Genomic DNA, 22,399 nt, shown 5'->3' with positions numbered 1-22,399 from the left:
CGCAGTAACAGCGGATCTCAGGAAGTCGGAGCCATGGGCATCATCTTGGTCCTCTCGAACTCCCTTATCTCCCTCTACTCACTGTCTTCTCGTTTGTCTGTTTGGCTGACTCTATTTCAGGCCAGTGGCTGATGGGCACCTCTGTGTTTTTGTCTTCTTTCCCGGCACTCCACCCCTTTGTGTTCATTTGCAGTTATACCGGTGTCTCGGCTTTGTTTTGCGGGCTCTGGCTTCAGGAAACCTCAGTCCCGGTGCAGGGTGTAGCGTTGCCGGACCTAGGGCCCTAACTTGGTTTCCGCAGCTCCTGTCCTCGTGCTGGTGCTGAGCGCCCTTCCCCACGCAGAATACTGATTTTTTTATGCATATATTTAAATGTATGTAAATATAGAGGAAAAGGTCTGAAATTATACTAGCCAAATAGAATAATTATCTATCGAGTGGAGAAAAGTGGCAGAAAACAGAGTATGTAGATCAAAAGAGTTTCTAACCTTATCTGAGCAGTTTTAATTTTTTTTTCACAAAAATAATGTATTTGTGTGTTACTTGTGCAGTTATAGTAAATTTAAAATAAAGTTGTTTCAATTAGAGAAACAGTAGCATATGGTCATAAAAGATGCAGTGTGCACCCAGATAGGGCTTGGCTTTCATAATGGCTTGACACATCAAGAGCTGTGTGACCTTAAATAAGTTACTTAAACTCTCTGTGTCTTTATAGCCTAATCTAATGAACTCGATAATAATACTTAGAAGGTATAGTGAGGAATTAAATGAGGCAATAGATAAAGCACTTAGTCCTGTTCCTAGAACATAAATAATGATCAATAGTTGTTGACAACTTTTCCTGCTCCTAAGAACCTCTTAGGAGCTGTGACTTATGTCATGGAGCTGGCAGAGATCTAGTGGAGAGTACTAAATATCTCGTCACAACTCCAGGATTTCTATCAGGGAAATACTGATAGTTTATGCCCCTCACCCCTACACACACACACACACACACACACACACACACACACACACACACATACACACACACCCCACAGGAGAAGAAATGGAAAGGAAAGTGATATCTAAGAGAATAGCGAGGTGGAGAACAAGGGTAATAGCGCTTGTCTGCTGAGATCAGAGGATGTTCATGAAAGCAGGGCCAGGAGCCAGCCCTTGGCCTCACAGCATCTAATGTCCTATTTCCAACATGGCAGAGCCTCTGAGCTCTGAGTGCAGGAGGTCACCCCCAGGGAGACCCAAATTCTAGAAAGAATCATTGAAAATAGAACAGGGCAAATATAAGAACTTAAAGAGAGCATTTTTTCTTCCTGTAAGGTCTCTACTTGATTGACCTTGCTTAGCACTGGCTGAGCAGAGAAGGTGGACAGAGCCAGTGGCAGAGGGTCAGGGAGAATTTAAGGGGAGCCTGAGAAGGTCCATTTTGAATGAGGGGTCTTTTCACAGAAAGTAAGAGCTGCAGGCTCTGTCCCTCCCAGCCCAGCCCAGCCCAGACACAGAACCACAGCATGGCTGTTGAAGATATGGGAGCCTGGGGGTGGGAAGGCATGCTATACAGCACAGTGTATTCATCTGAATTCCTGTGGCTAACTTTGGGGAAAATAATTCTGTAATCTTGCCCTTAAAACGTGGGAGGAACGAATACTTTCCTTGGTTCTTAGCCAAAGTCTGCAAACACAGGTCCTGAGTATTGCTTTTACAGAGCCGAATCCCATGTATCCTGATTAAATATTGACAAGAGCTCTACCTGTCTTATCTTGATTTGGCGGAAACCCGTTCCCTAAGGAGCCACTCAGAGCAGAATTTACCTCCCACACCACACAGCCTAGAGTCTCTCACAAACCATCAGTGTGAAGAAACAGCTCTAAAATACATAAAATCCAATCTGTATTCCTCAGCAAAGTTTTTAAAATTCATAAACCCTAAAAGTTTCCTTTAGCCACCTGGGTTTTAGGGGCCAAGAGTAGGAATGCCAACTGTGAGACTTAATAAATCACCCATTAACTTTCTACTGGCAGGTTACCTTGCAGGTGCTGGGGAGTGGGGATTAGCAGGAGGTGAAGGACTGGGAGTTGATCCCTGTGTCTGAGGCTGCTCACCAAATGAGGCCCTTCCAACCCGGGGGTCAGTGGGGCCTGCTGGTTTGAGGGAGTCTAAGAGTGCCAGGCCTAAAGGAAAAGATCAGCCTGAAATGAAGTTTCAAAGTGGCACAAGTTGTCCTCAGTCTCAGCTCACCCGGTTCCCATCACATGGGGCCTTGAGACTATCTGTGCCACTCAGGACCCCGGCCTCTTCACTGTATCTTCCCTGGGAACATCCCAAGACCCTGCTCAAGATCTCTGTCCTATCCCTTACCCCCTGATAAAAGGGCAGGATTAGAATACAGTTTTCTCCCTGGAGGTGAAGAAGGGGTGATCCCACAACCTATGTCTCCTTGTGGACAGAAGCCGTAGGGTCTTCCTCACAAGGAGGGCTTCTGATGGCAGAGATCACTACAGATGAGGCGGGTGGGGAGCAGGGGCTCTTCTAACTCCCTCAGGGGTGGGGTTAGGATGTTCTGCAGGTGTGAGTCAGAGGTTTCTGTTCCCCTTGTCAGAGAAGTGAATCTGATTAGAACACGAATGCACAGGACTGAGTTTTCTGTTTGCACGGTGTCTTAGACTGTTTTGGTAAGATCTCTGATTCAGGGTCATCCCTTGCTCCCTTCCGCCCCTCAACAGATTGCCTAAGGGGATGGGGGTCCCCATGCAGGTGGGGCCTGTAGTCACCCGATGGGGTTCCAGAATTCAGTGAGAGGGGACCACCTGTTTCTAGAATGTTTCTGTTCAGGGGAGAATGTTTTGGTCTTGGATCCCATAGGTTTCAGGGAGGAGTGTCTGAGAGATCAGGTTTTCTTCCTCCTTTTCAACCCAGACACAATTACTCAGATGCCAGGCCCTAGGTTAAATGCTTTACATACATCATCTCATCTAATCTTCATGGCAATCCTTTGAAGACCTATTTTAGAGATAGAGAAACTAGAGCAGAGAGTCACCAAGCAACTTGCCCTCAATCACTCGGCTACTGATAGAACCAGCATTTGAAACTAGATCTGTCTGACCTCAGGTTCTTAGCCAGTCACAGACTCCAGAGCCAAACTGCTGAGGTTACTATAAGATAAAATGAGTTAATACCTGTGAAGTACTTAGAGCAGTTCCTAGGACACAGTAAGCACTACACAAATGTTTATTAAATAATGAAAAGCTTTGTGGGAGCACAGGAGAAGATGGCCTTGAACATCTCTGCGGCCATGATGATGCCTACAATTGAAGGAGTGGAGTGGGGCTGGGCTGAAGAGCCCCTCAGCCTTCGCTGTCCCTTTCAGTTCTTAAGAAAGCAGTGAGAGTCACTTCCAGCATAATTCTCACGCCAGAGTAAGAAGTTCTGTCTGTACTTTTGCTGCTCTTGGGGCCAGACTGGAGAAAGCCAATCTCCTGCAGCGGTTCCCAGAAATGGACTAATAAGCCCCCTAAATTCATTGGCATTTCAGTTTCAGGGCACTGAATCCTCTGGGAGTTAAGTCTGTCCTATGCAAATCACTTGTGCCAGGATTCTCCAGAAATTATCAAGCCACAGGGGAATTGCCTAACTGCCTAACCCTTTCCACCCAGCTATACAGCAAAAACTGACATTGTGATCAATGCAAAGAGGTTTTCAGGACATGACAACCTGAAGAGCGGGAGGTGAGACTGCTCAAGGCTGATGTGACCGGAACACAACTCATCCAGTGTGTTTGTCCTTACAGTGGGTTTAAAGCCCCAGCCCTGACCCCGATACCTCGTGAAGGGGGATCCTTCTGGGACTTCAGAGTTATTTACTCTTACTGACCTGATCATGGGGGTTTCTCAGAGAAAGCAGTATTTGAATTGAGCATTGGAGGTGAATCAACAAGGGAAGAAAGAGCAGGTCAAAGACACAGGCAGGAAGATCCACAGCTTATTTTTGGAACAGCAAAGTGATTGAAGTGAAGTGGACTAGGTAGCAAATACAAGCAAAGTGCATTTTTTTTGTTAAAAAAAATCACTGTAACAAAGCTAAGAATATTTAATAAAATCATAAGTTCATATCTGTACGTTATAAAGATTCACCACCTGTACAAAAACAAACAACAAGGAAAAAAAAATGAAAGAACAAACTATTGTTCAAATTCCCTAGGCTGATTCCTTTCTGGTGGGCATTGGAGGCTTAAAAGCAAAAGGTGAGGTCTGCACAAATACAAACTGGTAATTGGTATTTGCATAGCTGAGCCCCTGGGTCCAGCTGGAGCAGCCATGCCCCAGGAGGACCAACAGCTTGGCCACCTGGGGCTTAGATGCCAGGTGAGAAGCAAGGAAGGACTCCTTCAGAGAAGGTCAGTTTCTCCAGGTGAGTGGCAGCTTGAGACATCAGCTTCTCTTATGGCTTCCTTACGGAGGGGCATAGAATCTTAGGGCAGGCAGCCAACCAGAGATCATCTTATCAATCACTCTGTCTCCAGGCCAAACTGTACTACATACAACCTAATGAAGATAAATAGCTGATGCTTGTCAAATACGTGTTGTGACAGTGATGTTCACAGACCAGCCCCTCCTTTGATATTCAGAGTTCTTGATGATTTCATTCACCCTCTGGTGATGTCTCACCAATTTTATAACCAAAAGCTTTTTCCTTAGAGTCAGCCTTGAGCTTTGGAGTGGAACTGTGAGCATCTATATGTCTAGATGACAGAAAATGAACCACTTTCTCTACATAGCTTCCTTTATTCACCCTCACTTATCATTTGACATGCTACACTGGATTTCTCAAATTCTCCTTCCACTTAATCTGTGAAGAAATCATGTCATAATGGCCACGAGCCAAGCATTGGAGCCAGACAGAAACTAGACTCTGGAATTCACTAACTGTGCCCTTGGGACAGTCACTTGATTCCTGCAGACTCAATTTTAGCTCTGTAATGGAGATAACAGCGTCATTTTTCTGTAATATTGCTGTAAGATCAAAGGAGAGCACAAAAGCTAAATCTCTTCATTAAATAATGCACTATAAATATATAATATTATGGTATTATTTCTACTTACAAAGGAACATCAATACCACTGACCAAATAGTAAGCATAAGGAGGCTAAAGTGCTTATATTAACATCAAATAAAGTAGACTTCAAAACAAACAGTATGGCTAGAGATAAAGAGGCATATTTCATAATGATAAAAGGATCTATTTATAAAGAAGGCATAACAACCATAAATGTGTATATACCTAATAACAGAGATTCAAAAGACATGAATCAAAAGTCAACAGAATTAGATAGAAGAAATAAATTCACAGTCATAGTTTCATATTTTAACACCTCTTTATCAGTAATTGAAGAATAACTAGGTAAAAATAATTAGTAAATACATAAAAGATCTAAATAACTAGATTTAAACACTATCTGTTACCCTAATTATTGAATAGCATACCTCATCCAACAATTACAGAATTTGCTTTATTTTCCCAAGAGAACATAATATGAAAGACCAAATGTTGATTCATAAAACAAGTCTTAGTACTTTAAAAAATGTTTGAAATCTTATATGGTATATTTTCTCATAATGGAATTAAATTGTAAATCAGTCATAGTATGATATCTAGAAAATGACAAATATTTGGAAATTAAACAAAATACATCTAAATAACCCATGGGATTATTTATAAAATTAAAAAACCCAAGGGAAATTTGAAAATATTCCTAACTGAATGAAAATGAAAATATATCAAAATTTGTGATATTTGGCTAAGATAATGCTGAAAAAAAATTTATAGATTTAAATATATATGTATTAGAAAAGGTATTAAGAGAAAAATCAATGACCTTAGGATATATCTTTAAAATATAGATCAAATCTAATTACCAATCAGGAGTGATTTTGTTCCTCAGGGGATATTTGACAATGTCTAGAGACATTTTTGGTGTCATAACTGGGTGAAAGAGAGCTATTGGCATCTGGTGGTTAGAGGCCAAATTTGGTCCTAAACATCCTACAATACATAGGACAGCCTCCCACAACAAAGGATTATCCAGCCAAAAAATGTCAATAGTGAAGGCTGACAACCCTAATTAAATATGTTATCAAAAAATTCCCACAAGAAAGCTATAGGCCCAGATAATTTCTCTGGTAAATTATACTAAACATTTCAGGAGAAAGTTAATGCCAATCTTATATACGATCTTACAGAAAATATAGACCACTTCCCAATTCATTTTGTGAGGCTAGAATAATCTGATAACAAAACCTGATAAAGATATTACATGAAAAGAAAGTTACAGACCAATAGCCCTCATGAATATAGATGAAAAAATTTTACCAAAAAATTACATTGTAACTAAATGAGATTTAGCCCAGGAATACACGATTAATTTAACTTAAAAAAAAAAAACTGTCATATTGACAGGATGAAGGAAAAAAAGTGCATGATTATCTCAATGGATCAAGAAAAAAAAATCATATTACATATTACACATTAAGCACCATTGTGACTTTTTAACTCAGAAAATTTGAAATAAAAGGATATTTTTTCAATCTGATAAAGGGCATTCATAAGAAACCCTTAATTAATATCTTACATAATGGTGAAATACAGAATGCTTTCTCTCTAAGATTGGGAATAAGGCAAGTATGTTACCTCTCACCGCTTCTATTTAACATTTTACTCAAGGTTATACACATGCAATAAACTGAGAAAAAGAAATAATCCAAACTAATTAGAAAGAAAGAAGTAAACCCTCTGCTCAGACATGAATATTTACATATAAAATTAAGGAAGCTATAAGAAAATAGCTACCAAGACCAAAAAATGAGGTTAACAAGACTGCAGGATATAAGATCAATTCGCAAGTATTAATTGTACTAGTATACAGTAGCAACAATTAGAAAATAAAATCTAAAAGTATCATTTCTTTTATAATAACATCAAAAATCTTAAGAATAAATTTTAAAATATGTGTAGGGCTCATACACCGAAAACTGCAAAATCTTGCTGAGGAAAAATTTAAAAGGTCTAAGTATATGGAGAGATATACCGTGTTCATGGATTAGAAGATGTACTGTTTGAAGATGCCGTTTATCTACAAATTGATCTACTTATTAGTGCAACCCCAATTATAATCTCACCTAGGATTTTGTAGGAACTGACAAGCTGATTCTAAAATTTTCATGGAAATGAAAATGACCTAAAATATTCAAAGCAATCTTGGAAAAAGGAGAACAAATTTGGAAGACTTAACATATTTGATTTCCAGATTTTTTATAGAGCTATATTAATTAAGGCAATGTAATACCGGCCTTAATAGACAGATGTATCAATGAATAGACAGATGTATCAATGAATAGACAAATGTATCAATGAATAAGAAAATAAAGTCCAGAAACACAATCATACTTATATAGCCATTTTATTTCAACAAAAACACTAATGAAACCCAGTGGAGAAAAGAAATGGTTTGCAATTAATGGTATTTAAAAAACTGAATGTCCACGTAGGAAAAGAAAGAATCCTGACAACACGCCGAAAAAATCTGGATTTTAGTTTTCAATGTAACATAAAACTACCAAGCTTCTAGGAAAAAATAGAATAATATCTTGATGATTTGGGGGCAGGAAAGATTTTTTAGATAAGACACAGAAATAAACATGCTTAAAAGGAAAAAACGATAAATTTTACTGCAGCAAATTTAAAAGCTTCATCAAAAGACACTATTAGAAAAAATTAATAGGCAAACTACAGCCTGGAGAAAATATTTAAAACACATACCTGACAAAGGAATTGAATTCAGAATATATAAAGCCCTCTTATAACTCAATAAAAAAGAAGACAAATTGCCCCATTAAAATATAAGCAAAAGATTTGAACAGACATTTCACAAAGGAGAATAAATGAACAATAAATAAGTGCAGGACAAAGTGTCTAACATCATTAGTCATCAAAGAAATGCAAATTAAAACCAAAGTGAGATAAACTAAATGTTGGCAAGGATATGGAATAAAAAGAATTCTCATATGTTGTCGATGGGAGTGTAAAATGGTACAATCAATTTGGAAAAAGATCTGGCAGTTTTCTTATGAAACTAAACATATACCTATTGTATGACCCAGTAATTTCATTCTTAGGTATTTACTCAAAAGAAATAAAAACAGATATGCACACACATACACACACACACACAAAGTAAACCCACTTGTACAAGAATGTTCTTAGCAACTGTATTTATAATAGGCAAAACCGGAAAGAGCCTAGGTGTCAAGCAATAAGAAAATGAATAAACAAACTGGTACATTCATGCAATGGAATAATAATCCGCAATAAAAAAGAACAAACTACCTATATATGCAACATGATAAATATAAAAAACATGCTGAATGAAAGAAGAGTTACACAAGAGAGTGCATACTTTGTGGTGCCATTCATGTTAACTCTACAACAGGCAACACAAATCTGTGTTGAAAAGAACATTTGGCAGTTGCCTCAAAGGCAGTGGAGGTAGACAATGAACGATAGGGGCATGAAGGAATTTTGGGATTGATAATGTATCTTGATAGAGATTTTAATTACACAAATGTACTCATTGAATTATGTTTCACTATATGCAAATTTGACCTCGCGATAAAAAAAAAACAAGAACTCCAATGTAATATGTTTAATATATGCATATTAAAGTATTTAGGAGTGACTATACTGATGACTGCAACTCACTTTGAAACGCATTTAATATACAACAGATTAACAGAGACATAGAGGGTAGGTAGATGGATTAGATAGATTTGTGATAAAATAGAGATAAATGTTGTAGAATCTAGACGGTCAGTATATGGATGTACATTGTACAATTCTTTACATTTTTGTACATGTTTGAAAACCATCATAATAAAAAGATGATAGGGGAAAAAACTAATGTTGATGTGAAATATCAAAACTCTCCCTTTGTAACCTCAAAGCACAGCCATGAGGAATTCAGACTCTGGAAGATGGGCCTCTCCTCACCAGCCCACTTGCACTATGGATGGGCTTCTGATAAACCTATGTTATTGTATTGAATTTTTCCAGAAGAAGAATGTACAACGATTTTAGTAAGTCTGTGTGTACATTCTAATTTTAATAATTATGGTAACTAGTATGATAACGTTATGTCCACTACATTATGTTAGTATATAAAAGATACTCTTACATCAGACCTAAAACTATTGAAAAATGACTACTGTAAATAAGAAGTTAAATTATTTTCCAGCCAGGAGATTCTATTTCAATATCAGCTATAAGAAAACTAATTTGCTTTTAAATTTTGTTGACAAAGTCTCTCTAACATACTTGTGAGCTATTTTTAAATTCTGAAAGCTTAAGTTATAAGACCATCTAACCTTCTGATTGAGAGAAACTAACATTTATGGAAAGCTCACGATACATCAGATATCACTGTGGGCAATTTAATTATATTATTGCATATATTATAGTGATTCAACCCCAGTTTGTCTGCTCCAAACTTTTCTTTCCACTATGCTTCACTGTCCTAGACGAGGTGCCAATGGATTTTGATATGCGGAAGACCCTGTTATTCCATTTCAAACATACATCTAATCAAGGATACAAAACACAGCAGGTATGTATGTACAGTAGTCTGAATTTGTCCCTTTGACTTGTCAGCGACCTGGCAGTTCTACTTGAAAGTTCCTTTTAGCAACAAGAGGACTTCCTGTCTGTCTCCCTTGTCTTCAAGTACTTAAACCAGAGTCACTGTTCCCCAGGGGGTAAACAGAGCCAGATGCCACAACTCTGAAAAACCTTTATCCTGACTTACTTCCCTAGGCAGAAAGAAAGTACCCTCTAGAAATTCAGGTTGGCCAAGATATTTAGGCATTTTTTTTGCATCTTCCCTGCTTAGACTCTTTATTGGCTATGCAGAAGGGGTTATGCTACTTGTGTTTAGTAAAATGGCTTGGAGATTTCTGTTTAAAAGGGAGAACATGGACATGTAAGTCTAAGTAATTTGAAAAAACAAAAGAGAATCTCTTTTGGAATAGAGAGAAATGCCTATTTTGAATATCTCTGTACAATAATTGATATTGATCACATTTTCTTTTCCTTTGAAAGGAATTTTTAACAAAATATGCAGACACTAATGAATAATTTATCAGAACAGAATCTTTTGTTGAAATTGGCCAAAATGTTTAATATATTTTATTTTAGCCCCTTAAATATTCTGATTTGTGTTAACTATGTCAGGAGACAAAGAAGTAAGGCAACGAATTCTTTATTTGTAAAGTGTCTCCCTCTCAGCACCAGGGCTGGCATAATCGTTGCTAACTCTGTGATTTATAATAAGGAAAATATATGTTTGGTCTTCCTTGGATTCCTGGCACAAAGTTTCTAAAACCTTTGGAATTTCCTAAGTGATGAGACCTAAGAGTGGAAAAGTGTCTTTTGTTATGTTAATGAGGTGACTATTGGAAAGTCCCTAGGTAACTGAAAGATGGAGGCTGGGAGGCTGGTTGCCAGGGGAACCAACCACATGATTAGTGATTAGAGGGTTGGAACTTTCAGTCCCACCACCTACCCCACACTCTAACCTCTGGGGAGGGGGAGAAGGGTTGGTGGTTGAATCCATCACCAGTGGACAATGATTTAATCAATTATGCAGATGTAATGGATGTAAAAACCCAAAGAATCAAGTTCAGAGAGCACCCTGGTTGGTGAACACATAAAGATTCGAGGAGAGTGGCATCCTCCGTAGGAGAGAATGTGCAAGCTCCAGGGCCTTTCCCCATGCCTTGCCTTATGCTTCTCTTTTATCTGGCTCTTTCTCTGAGTTCTGCGAGCTGCTCTAGCAAATTAATCGAACCCAAAGAGGAGGTCATTGGAGCCTTCAGTCTACAGCCAGTCAGTAACACAGATGACAACCTGAATTTACTATTGACATCGAAGAGGGGGAAGGGGCTGTCTCTGGGGACCGAGCCCTTAATCTATGGGATCTGAGGCTATCTCCAGGTAGATAGTGTCAGGACAGAGTTGCAGAATTGAACTCACTAAAGCATTTGGTGAATGGATGAGTAAAATAGCAAAATGAATGCAAAAAAAAGACACGTGATGTAAATAAATCTACCACCCCCACATCCCTTTATTTCATAAAGTACCCATGCCTCAGCTTACATTGAATGCTTTGCAGTCACAATCTACTAATCTTCAAAATGCCTCACTCTAAGAAGTGGACTCCTTTTGATTGATAGAATTAAAAATCTGAACCCATAGGTGGCATGGCAGGCTCAGAATCTTCATGGCAACTTTCGGACAGCTGACAAACAGCCTCAGCACACAGCCATGCTGTTGCCTCTGCCAACCCACCCATTGGCTGTAGGTGAATTTAAAGCAAAGCGTCATAGAGACTACAAAAGTACAAAAATGGTAAGAATTCCAGCTATAATCTGTGCAATCCATTTAATATATACAATTGTATCTATTTAAATCCACTCATCTATCTTATCTATATTGTGTATATACTGTGAGTCCAAAATGATGTTACTGCTCCTAGAAGCAAAAACCACAGAATTTGGAAATTAGTACATAAATAATCAGCACCATGAGATGAAAGTTTAGGATAACATGGAGCTGCTAGAGAGCATATATGATTTTGAGGAAAACCCCATTACCATGTAAATTCTAAGTCTCAGGGTCATAGAGCAGGCTGGACTAAATTGTCATCCCTCTCTTTGAATATCCACTCTGGATCCAGTGCTAACTATCTTGGAATACATGCATGAAACTTTCACATCTACTTCCTTCTCCCGTCATGCTTACTGTGGAATAGATTCTCCAATATGCAGACTCCCTGAGTTACCACAATTGAGGCACTTCAGGTGGAGGCATTCCAACTATCCAGTTATCTTTACCTATAGTGTCTGGCCCAGGGTAGACAATAAATATTTGCTTGATGAATTGATGAGAACTGGGGTTAAGCTTTTTAAAAATAAAAGCAAAAGTAATCCGGATGCTGCCAATAACATCACCAGCTCTATGATGAAATGATTAAAAGAATTAATTTTCACTCCTGGTCAAGGTGGCGGAGTAGGTAAATGCTGTACTCACCTCCTCCCATGATCACATCAAAAGCACAACTAAATTATAGAACAACCACCCTGAGAACCACCCGAACAAAACTCCTATAACTAAGGAAGCAAATAAAAAAGAAGCCACATCAAGAATGGTAGGAGAGGGCAAAGACATAGAATAGGCTTGTCCCACACCCATGTGTGCAGTTAAGAATTTGGAGGGAAATCTCAGTTTCAGAGATGCCAGTGAGGAGTGAGGGGTCCCAGTCCCACAATGAGCTCCTTAGCTCAGAGCTCCAGTGCCAAGTAGAGAAGTCCCTATAACAGCTGTGAAAATCATCAGGGACTCAGTCCAGGTAAGACAGAGGGCTGTTAGAGAACTAGGCATTCTCTTAACAGGCCCAAGTACAGACTCACTCACTCACAAACCCTCTCCCTAAGCTTGAGAGAAGGGACAGCAACTCAAAAAGTACCAGGGACATACAGGGAAAAACTGAATTGTTTGGCATCAGAGCAAGGGTTGGAGGGCCAGCTCTCTCCTATACTAAAGTGTCAGCAGGCACCATTGTTCTTTTGTTGAGACCTTCCCCTACACAGCCTGCAGTCACAGGTGGGAGCCAAATCTGAGTCTCCATTAACCTAGCTAACACTGCTCTCATTCCTCCCCATCCAATTCACATGTGTGGCCTAAACCTCATTCTGAGGCTAATCCATCAAAGTGGCAAGGCTGGCCCCATGTCGCAGACTTGCTTAAAATCTCTCAAAGGTCCACAAACCACAAACAATAAGAGGTTGGCCTCGGCATGCCCTGTACCTCTTGCTAAGTGGCCCCACAACTGGTACTAGTAGCATTCAACCTAGGTTTACATCATAACATCTCACAGGCACTTTCCAGCCCAGCACAGGTAGCTACCAACCACAGCTCACTTTGTAGCTCCTCCCAAGAGGCCCCAAATCACCACACCTTCTGACTAGCTTCTGACCACACCAGAACACCACCCAATTAGTGCCATGAACAACACATTCAAAGGGTGGACTCGTCAGGCACCAGAGCCCTGCTAACGCAAATATCGCTCCATGGGGTCGGTCCTTTCACAAGTTTGTCTGCTATCATCCTTATAGCCAGTCAGCCTGAGGGCCAATTCCACCCACTTACGTGCCAACAGCAATCCAGGCTCAACTACAATAGGAGGGCACACACACAACCCACACAAGGGACACTCCTATAGCACCCAGATCAGGTGAATAGGGAGACTGTATCACTGGGACCCATAGGACACCTACTACATAAGGCCACTATTGCCAAGACTGGAAGATGTAACAGATCTACATAATACAAGAAACAAACACAGGAAGGCAGACAAAATGAGGAGACAAAAAAACATGTCTCAAATGAAAGAACAGGACAAAACTCTAGAAAAAGAACTAAACAAAGTGGAGACAAACACTCTACCAGATGCAGAGTTCAAAACAACCTTTATAGGGTGCTCAGTGTTCTTAGAGGAAAAATAGATGATCCCAGTGAGAACTTCAACAAAGAGATAGGAAACATAAAAAAGGAGATAAAAAATTTACAAACAGTCAGAAATGAATAAAACAATAACTGAAATTAAGAATACATTTGATAGAATCAACAGTAGATTAGATGAAGCAGAAGATCGAATCAGCAATTTGGAAGATAGAAAACACCGATTCAAAACAGCAAAAAGGTAAAAGAATTTTTTAAAAAATGAGAATAGTTTAAGGGACCTCTGGGACATCAAGCATAACAACATTTGCACCATAGGGTAACCAGTAAAAGGAGAAAGAACAAGGAGCTGAGAACCCACTTGAAGAAACAACGACTGAAAAGTTCCCTAACTTGGTTAAGAAAATAGACATACAAATCCAGGAATCGCAGAATCCTGAACAAGATGAACCCAGAGAGGCCCACACCAAGACACATCATAATTAAAATGCCCAAGGTTAAAGACAAAGAGAGAATCTTAAAAGTAGCAAGATAAAAACGATTCATTATTTACAAGGAAGCTCCCACAGGACTGTCAACTGATTTCTTAAAAGAAACTTTGCAAGCCAAAAAGGATTGGAAGAAAATACTCAAAGTGATGAAAAACAAGGACTTACAATCAAGATTACTCGACCCAGAAAAGCTATCATTTGGAATAAAAGGGCAGATGAAAAGCTTGCCAGACAAGAAAAAGCTGAAGGAGTTCATCACCACCAAACCAGTATTATAAGAAATGTTAGAGGGACTTCTTTAAGAAGAAGATAAATAATAAAAATATGAAAAAGAGACAATCACAAAGAAAAAAAGGCTCACTGACAAAGGCAAACTCATAATAAAAGTAGTAGATCAACCGACAGCAAAGCTAGTACAAAGTTTAAAAGGCAGAAGTAGGAAGGTCAACAGTAAATTAAGAGATAACACACAAACACATATACACACACAAAAGATGTAAAAAATAACAAAACAAAACGTGGAGGGGGTGAGCAAAAATGATAGTGGTTTGGAATGTGTTGGAACTTAAGCAACCATCAACTTAAAATAGACCACTAAAACACAGCTTAGTATATATGAAACATGTGGTAACCACAAACCAAAAGCTACAAAAGACATACAAAAAAATAAAAAGAAAGGAATCCGAACACAACACTACAGAAAATCATCAACATACAAGAGGAAAGAGCAAGAAAATAAGAAAGGAACAAAAAACTGCAAAAACAATCTGAAAACAATAAAATGGCAATAACTACATATCTATCAATAATCGCTTTAAATCTAAATGGATTAAATGCTTCAATCAAAAGACAAATGGATAAAAAAGAAGTGGTACATATATGCAATGAACTATTACTTGGCCATAAAAAGAATAATACCTTACCATTTGCGACAACAAGGATGGACCTAGAGGTTATCATGCTAAGTAAAATAAATCAGATGGAGAAAGACAAATACCATGCAATTTCACTTATATGGAGAATCTAGAAAACAAAATAAATGAACGAACAAAACGGAAACAAAATCATAGATAGCAGAGAACAAATTGATAGTTGCCAGATGGGTGAGGGCTTAGGGGCTAGGTGAAAAAAATAAAGGCATTAAGAAATATAAATTGGTAGTTATGAAATAGTGACAGGGACTTAAAGCATAGATAATATAGTTAGTATTATTGTAATAATTATGTATGGTGTCAGATGGGAACTAGACTTATCAGAGGATCACTTTGTAAGTTACATAAATGTCTAACCGCTGTGCTATACACCTGAAATTAATGTAATATTGAATGTCAACTATAATTTAAAATTTTTTAGACATTTTTTTAAAAACAGTAAAACACCATGTATGTCATAAAAAGTAAATACATAAATAAATAAATATTTTATTTTTTTTAAAGAACGAACATTGAATAAGCAGTGCTTGAATACCGGCATGACCATTTACTATGTGAACTTGAACAAGTTATTTAACCTTCTTAAGTCTGTTTCTTCTCCCTATAAAAAGGAATTAAAACGATACATTTTTTATTTGCTTTTTGTGAGGATTAAGTGGGCTGGTGGCAACATCTTCATTAGCAAATATGAGATAGATAAAACACCTGTGTTTATATCTACTATTCTACTTATTTCACTATATTGTAACCTTCCATTTACCCCACTAACTATGAGTTTCTTGGGGTCAGGACTTTGCCTGACCTTTCTTTGAATTCCAGCTCATAAATGCTATTGCACATAGTAAATGAAGCAAGGGTCTACAGTCTCATTTACCAAATGTTGGTGACAACCTTCCTTAGGTTTCTGGGATTCCAGTTCTCCAGGTCTCTCAGGTCCTCTAGACATCAAAACCTTTTCACTGAAATGTACAGAATCTAAGACAGCAAATAAGGACATCAGTCAATGGCTGAATTATATCTTATTACTAGGATAGGGAGATTTCTCAGTCCTACATGGTTCATTCCTTAAAGTTTGGTTTGGCTTGAATATTATAAAGCCCTCTGCCGAGGGCGGCCGCTGAGTTGACCATAAACAAAGGCTTCTGTCTCCATGGATTCTGTCTCCATTATTGTTTCAGCTGGCCCACTCCATATTTGAATACATCAATCCATTCATGAAATTTATAAGTACATAGCTAAGACAAGGGAGAGAAGGCTATTTCTTTTATGTTTCATTATTGCATTTGCTTGTGAATGCACACGCAGTAAAAGAAAATCTTCATGTTGTCAGATAATGACTTTAGCTCCTATCTCTCAACTAAGTGTATCCACTCTAGAGGCTGCCTCTAGTGACCACTAAGACCGTAGGGCTTTCACTCTCTAATGAAGAGATTACGCAATACTATAACCCTGCCTGGTTTGGTAGGAAAACAACTATAATTAAACATAATAGCATCAATTCTATGTGCCACACGAAAGTTGCATTTGAGATCTCTTTCAGCATTCAGACCTGACAACAATCCCAACACCACTAGAGGGGAAAGGATAAATGAGCAGTGGCTCTCAGCCTTGACTGCACATTGGAATCACCTGGAGAGCTATAAAAACTCATAAGGAGTGATTTCCATAATTTCCACTCTCAGCAATTGTGTTTCAATTGGTCTAAGGCACGATCTGGACACAAGGATTTTTAAGACTCCCCAACTAATTCTAATATGTACTCAAGGTTCAGAACTGCTGTTACAGTTTCCCACCTAACTGAATTGGATAGGAGAAGCTGGCATCTTAACCTTATGAAAAATAGTTTGAATACTGTATGCTATCACTTAAATGTGGAATCTAAAAAAGCTAAACTCATAGAAACAGAGACCAGAATGGTGGTTACCAGTGCCTGGGGAGTGAAGAGAATAGGAGATAGCAGTCAAATTTCCAGTTATAAGATGAATGAATCCTGGGGAATTAATGTATAGCATAGTGATTATAGTTAATGATATTGTATTAAATACTTGAACGTTGCTCAGAAAGTAGATCTTAAATATCCTCGCCTCAAAAAAAAAGGAAACTGTAATTATGTGATGTGGTACAGATGTTAGCTAGCTACAGTAGTAATAATTTTGCAACATATAAATACATCAAATCAATACATTGTACACCTTGAATTTGCACAACGATATTGGCAATTGTATCTCGATAAAACTGGAAAAATATATAAAATAAAAAACTAAGTTGACAATATTGTACTAATATAGGTGTCACTTTAGGACCAGGTTGAAGGAAGAAAATTATCTGTGAGAACTTGATTTTAGTTTTAGAAAAGTGTGTAATGACTGTGTATCCCATGCTACTACCACTACTTATCGAGAGAGAGAGAGAGAGAGAGAGAGAGAGAGAGAGAGAGAGAGAGAGAGAGAGAGAGAAGGAAAGGAAAGGAAAGGAAAGGAAAGGAAAGGAAAGGAAAGGAAAGGAAAGGAAAGGAAAGGAAAGGAAAGGAAAGGAAAGGAAAGGAAAGGAAAGGAAAGGAAAGGAAAGGAAAGGAAAGGAAAGGAAAGGAAAGGAAGAAATATCCACTTGTATTGAATATGTGGACTGGGGTAAGCTAATGTCCCAGTTGGCCCCTGACTGAAGGGTTTTCTGAAGCACAAGACTTTTAATGCTAAATCCAGGAAAATGCCAGGCAAACCAGGACTAACTGCCTACACTAATGTGGACTAACTTGATTAAGTGTTACCCTTGGTTCTGAGAGTGTCCCCAGGGACAAGAGGAAATTACTCACGAGAAGAGGGGTGATGATGGTGGTACCCTCTTTAGTTCATTCACTTCCAACATATTGAGGTTTACAGGCTGATTATCAGTGTGATTAATTTTATAGGCACAATACCTTTAGATGATACACTGTTTATAATGGTAAGAGACTCTTTAGCACCACAAAGAACTGTCAAACTTAAATATGAAAAATATATATATTTTAAATACAAATATAATCATACTATATTTGCTGATCTTTTTTGGTTGATAAGTTGAATGTCCAAAATATGTTACTTCCAGATATTTTTAAAATAATAAACACAGTTTGCATTTAATATGGCCTATCGAAGTAAAGATAACATTTTAATAATGCTTTTAGAAACCCACACAATGGAGAAAAAGTTTAGAAAGTGGATTAGTGGATGTTTAGGAATGTTCCTGTTATTATATAATATTTTTGCTGATAATAATAGGTGTGTGTCATATCTTCACATTGTTTTTTTAAAAAGAAGTTGTAGCAGAACTTCTCCAATTCTCCAAATAAAGATTTGTGTGATTTTAACTCAATGTATTAAAAATATAAAATGGCAATGCATTCAGTGAGTTGCAAGACTAGCTGACATAGATAAGATAGAAATTTATTAATAAACTTTTAAAATAAAATCTTTGCAAAATCGATTAAAGGAATTTAGAAATGATTTTATTATATTCAGCACAACTAGTGATACATTATTTTTATTTGGATCTAAATGGCTTTGTGTTGCATGTTTTTCAACAATGACGACAATTCAAAGTACTAAAATCACTTGAACTTAGACCTAGATCTTCAAATTGGTATATCGCAAAGATTTTCAAAAGCAATTAGACATATTCAATAACATTTCTCCTTCTAAATATTATTTATAGCTAATAAGGTCAAAGGATTTTTCTACTTTGATAAATGAATTCATTAAAATATTATCTATTTACTTTGTCATTTTAGTCTTCTATTATTGTGACTACTTTATAATGGATATTATATTTATAAAGTAGTTCAAGGATAAAATTTACAAAAAAAATAAGTATACATACATAAGAATGGACACTCATGCTAAAAAAAAAAAAAAAAGTCTCTAAGATAGAAAACTATCTCAAAGCAGAAATCTTGAAAACAGAAATTCATGATGCCTGCCTAGCCTAGAGTTGGCCCTCAGTAATATACATTCAATAAATAAATGAGCCTCTTCTCAAGGTTCAAAGATGTCATCACATATTGCAAAGTTTTCTTTTTTAAGGCTGAATAATATGTCATTGCATGTATATACCACATTTTTCTTTATGCACTGAAGACATTATACTAAGTAAAATAAGCCAGTCACAGAAGGACAAATACTACATGAGGCATCTAATATGGTCAAATACATAGAAGTAAAGGATAGAACGGTAGTTACCAGGGGCTGGAGGGAAGAGAGAAAGGAGGAGGTATGTTAGTCAACAGGTATAAAATTTCAGTTATGCAAGATGAATAAGTTCTAGAGATCTGAGGTATAACATTGTGCCTATAGATAACAGTAGTATATTGGACACTTAAAAATGTGTTAAAAGAATAAATCTCTTAAGTGTCCTTACCAACATTTAAATTTTTAATCAAAAATCTTTAGATTCAAAGAAATTTAAAGCCCTTCCACAGCAACCATCACTATACCTGGAAGAACTGACAAATGGGTGAAGAACACCAGCTTATAAAAGTTTCTACCCAAGCATTCAGAAAAAAAAAAAATATGAGAAGCATCATGTGTCTATAAAGGAGATGTCTTTATAATCAATTGCAATCATCCATGTCAATATTTTCTAAACGGAATGTAATAATAGGGAATCTCCAAAATCAATTCAAATCAATGAGGAATTATTGAGTGCCTCATATTTGACTCATAAATGATATAAGTAAATATAAAATAAGTTATCTATGATTTCTGATTTCAAGAAATTCATGTTTAGCATTAGAACATCTTCAAACTTCTATTTGGAGATGGGGGCAGACTAATGCTGGGAGAATTTGAGCTACTTAGTGTGAGTTCATTCTTTAGTAGATGTCCAGGTTCTTCATCTTACCACATATTCATCTCCTCCTTGCTCCCTTATTTCATGCTGGAAATGGACAGTCTCATGAAGTAGCTTCTAGTAAAGCACCAACCGATGCTGAGCTGGCCACCCTCTTCCTGTTTCAAGTGATTCGCACTTCTTTCATAATCTTACAGTTGAGCCTCAGAAAAGCTGGGGGGAGGGTACCTCAAATCTCTTTTCTTCCATGTCTTTTTTCTAGGTTATGATCAACATGGAAAATAAGCAAAAAAGATAATTTAGATTATTTAATCCAAAGTGAGCTATATAACTGGATGTACTATTGTCCCAAAGCCTCTGGAAACAATCCATATGGAAGAATAAGGTGTATGATTAAAAATATTGAAAATAATTACCCAGTAAAGATTAACAATGAAGGCAATAAGTTAGAAGCTCTTAGTAAACTCAGAAAACCACCAGAGAAAGAGACCCTTCAAGCTGTTCTGTACTCCAAGGAGAGGTGTTAGAGGAGACTGGCTTCTTGAATTTCCACCTCATTGTGATGTCAGGCTGGAAGAGGTGGCTTCCTTGGGGCACATAGCATTCTGCATCATGTTACATGTTCCTGGTTCTGAATGATGAATTTTAAGAGCCCGCTATGGAAAGGCCAATGGTTGAATCTTACCCTGGATACCCAGGATCATAAGAAGTTACTCATGCAACATGACTAATAGGAAAAGCAATAAGGTTAAAAAGCTTTCTTTCCTCTCCTCAGATCCCTGCTCTCCTGGCCTTGTGCTGCTTGGGAGAACGGGGCTGCAGGCACAGCAGGGCTGTTTTTATCTTCCCCTTGCAGCAGATCGAATTGCAAAATCAACAAGACTAATGTAAGCTTATTACTATAATGACACTGCCTGACACAGAACTACAAACTAAAGGGGATTAATTTGATAAGAAATAAAACACTTTAGCACAGAAAAGTCTGAGCAAGTCTTTATTGAAAATGTTTTCATCTTAGCAGAAAAACCAAGAAGGAACCTAGAGGAACTACTACAACCAAGATATTTTACCTCAAGGTAATAAGAAAAAAAAAAACAATATTTAAATTTTAACAAATAAGCGAAGTACTTTATTTCTTTGTTAGTTTTTGCCTATTTTATACTCCCTTATCTAGATTGTTTCTGCATCCTCTCAAATCCTCAAGCTGAAAAATCTTGCATAGTGTTTTTTATAAAAAACCATGACTTTTCATCAAACAGGCCTGAAGCACCCCCTCTCCTTTGGCTACTTAGCACAGAAAAGTCTGAGCAACAAAGATAGAAATTCGTCATCTAAAATGCTGTCTTAAGTTTTTAAATCTAAAAATGAAGTCTGAATAAAAATAACTTGATATTTGTATTGGGATTTTAGGCAGATACCAACAAATTTGGGTCAAAATAAAACCAAAGCAGAGTTTTTTTAAAGCAACTTTCTCCAGAGTTTTTATTTTAAATGACCAAAAAAAAAAAAAAAAGTGTGTCCAAGGAACCATCATTTTCCATAAAAGTCTATTACTTCTACATAGATTTCACCAACTAATGTGTCTGCCTAATCGTGACAATGATGTTATTAGCAGATGGATGTGCCAGTTCCCAGAGCACACAGCCGCTGTCGGGAGCCAAGTGCCCCAATGATAACTGTGCCCAAGCTCCTGCATATTTGATGTTTCTTGGTGGGGGGGGATTAATATGAAACCTAATGGTACTTCTGGCTGAGGCCCTAGAAGCACCAGGAAGGATGGTGCTTGGGGAGGAGGCTCCACAGAATGGTGGCTGATGGAGGCTGCTCAGACACTAAGGAAACACATGGGACACCACTAAGCAAAGATCCAGTCACCACTGAGCTTCAGTGGGTCTTGGCCTACACACAGCACCACAGAGGGTCTGGATGCGGGCAGAAAGTGGACAGACATATCACTCATCCTATTTATAAAAGCTTAGTTTCCTTGCAAATATTCACAGGGAAATTAGCAAAACCACCTATTTTTTAAGCAGAACCAGTACTTTTCTTAAATTTATCTTTCTTAATAACCAAGTAATAATATAGAGCTAAACCATTCTTCAGCTCTCGTGCTCTCCCATAAAACTAAACTTTCCCTCTCCCTACATTCCCCCTCCCACCATATATGCACACCCCATATACGCACACCATGTACTCACCCCTCCTCTCTACCTCTGACAATGCCCCAACCCACTCTGATTGTCCTTCTTCTCCATCCCTACCCACTACCCTAACGAGCCCCAGGCCTTGAGACTGATGTCTAGACTGTAAATCTGGCCAATGCTGAGGAAAGCAAATAAAAGAGCAACTATAGGAACTGATAGCTCAAGAATTTTGTCATTGGGTCTGCCCTTGAAGGTGCTAACAGATTCAGTCTTCCCACAGGGTACCCCATACGCCTCAAAACGATACCCAAATGAAGATAGCACATCAAGGCCACTGCTCCAATGAAGTAGTGGGCACTCCAGAGGAGGGGCCTTCTCCAGGAATAAAATGTGGCAGAAACGAAAGCACCTGGGCCACAAATATGCAACACTTGGCATCAAACA

This window comes from Rousettus aegyptiacus, unplaced genomic scaffold (genome assembly GCF_014176215.1).
Source record: "Rousettus aegyptiacus isolate mRouAeg1 unplaced genomic scaffold, mRouAeg1.p scaffold_m13_p_5, whole genome shotgun sequence".
Classification (NCBI taxonomy): domain Eukaryota; kingdom Metazoa; phylum Chordata; class Mammalia; order Chiroptera; family Pteropodidae; genus Rousettus; species Rousettus aegyptiacus.
This window is presented reverse-complemented; position numbering follows the sequence as displayed.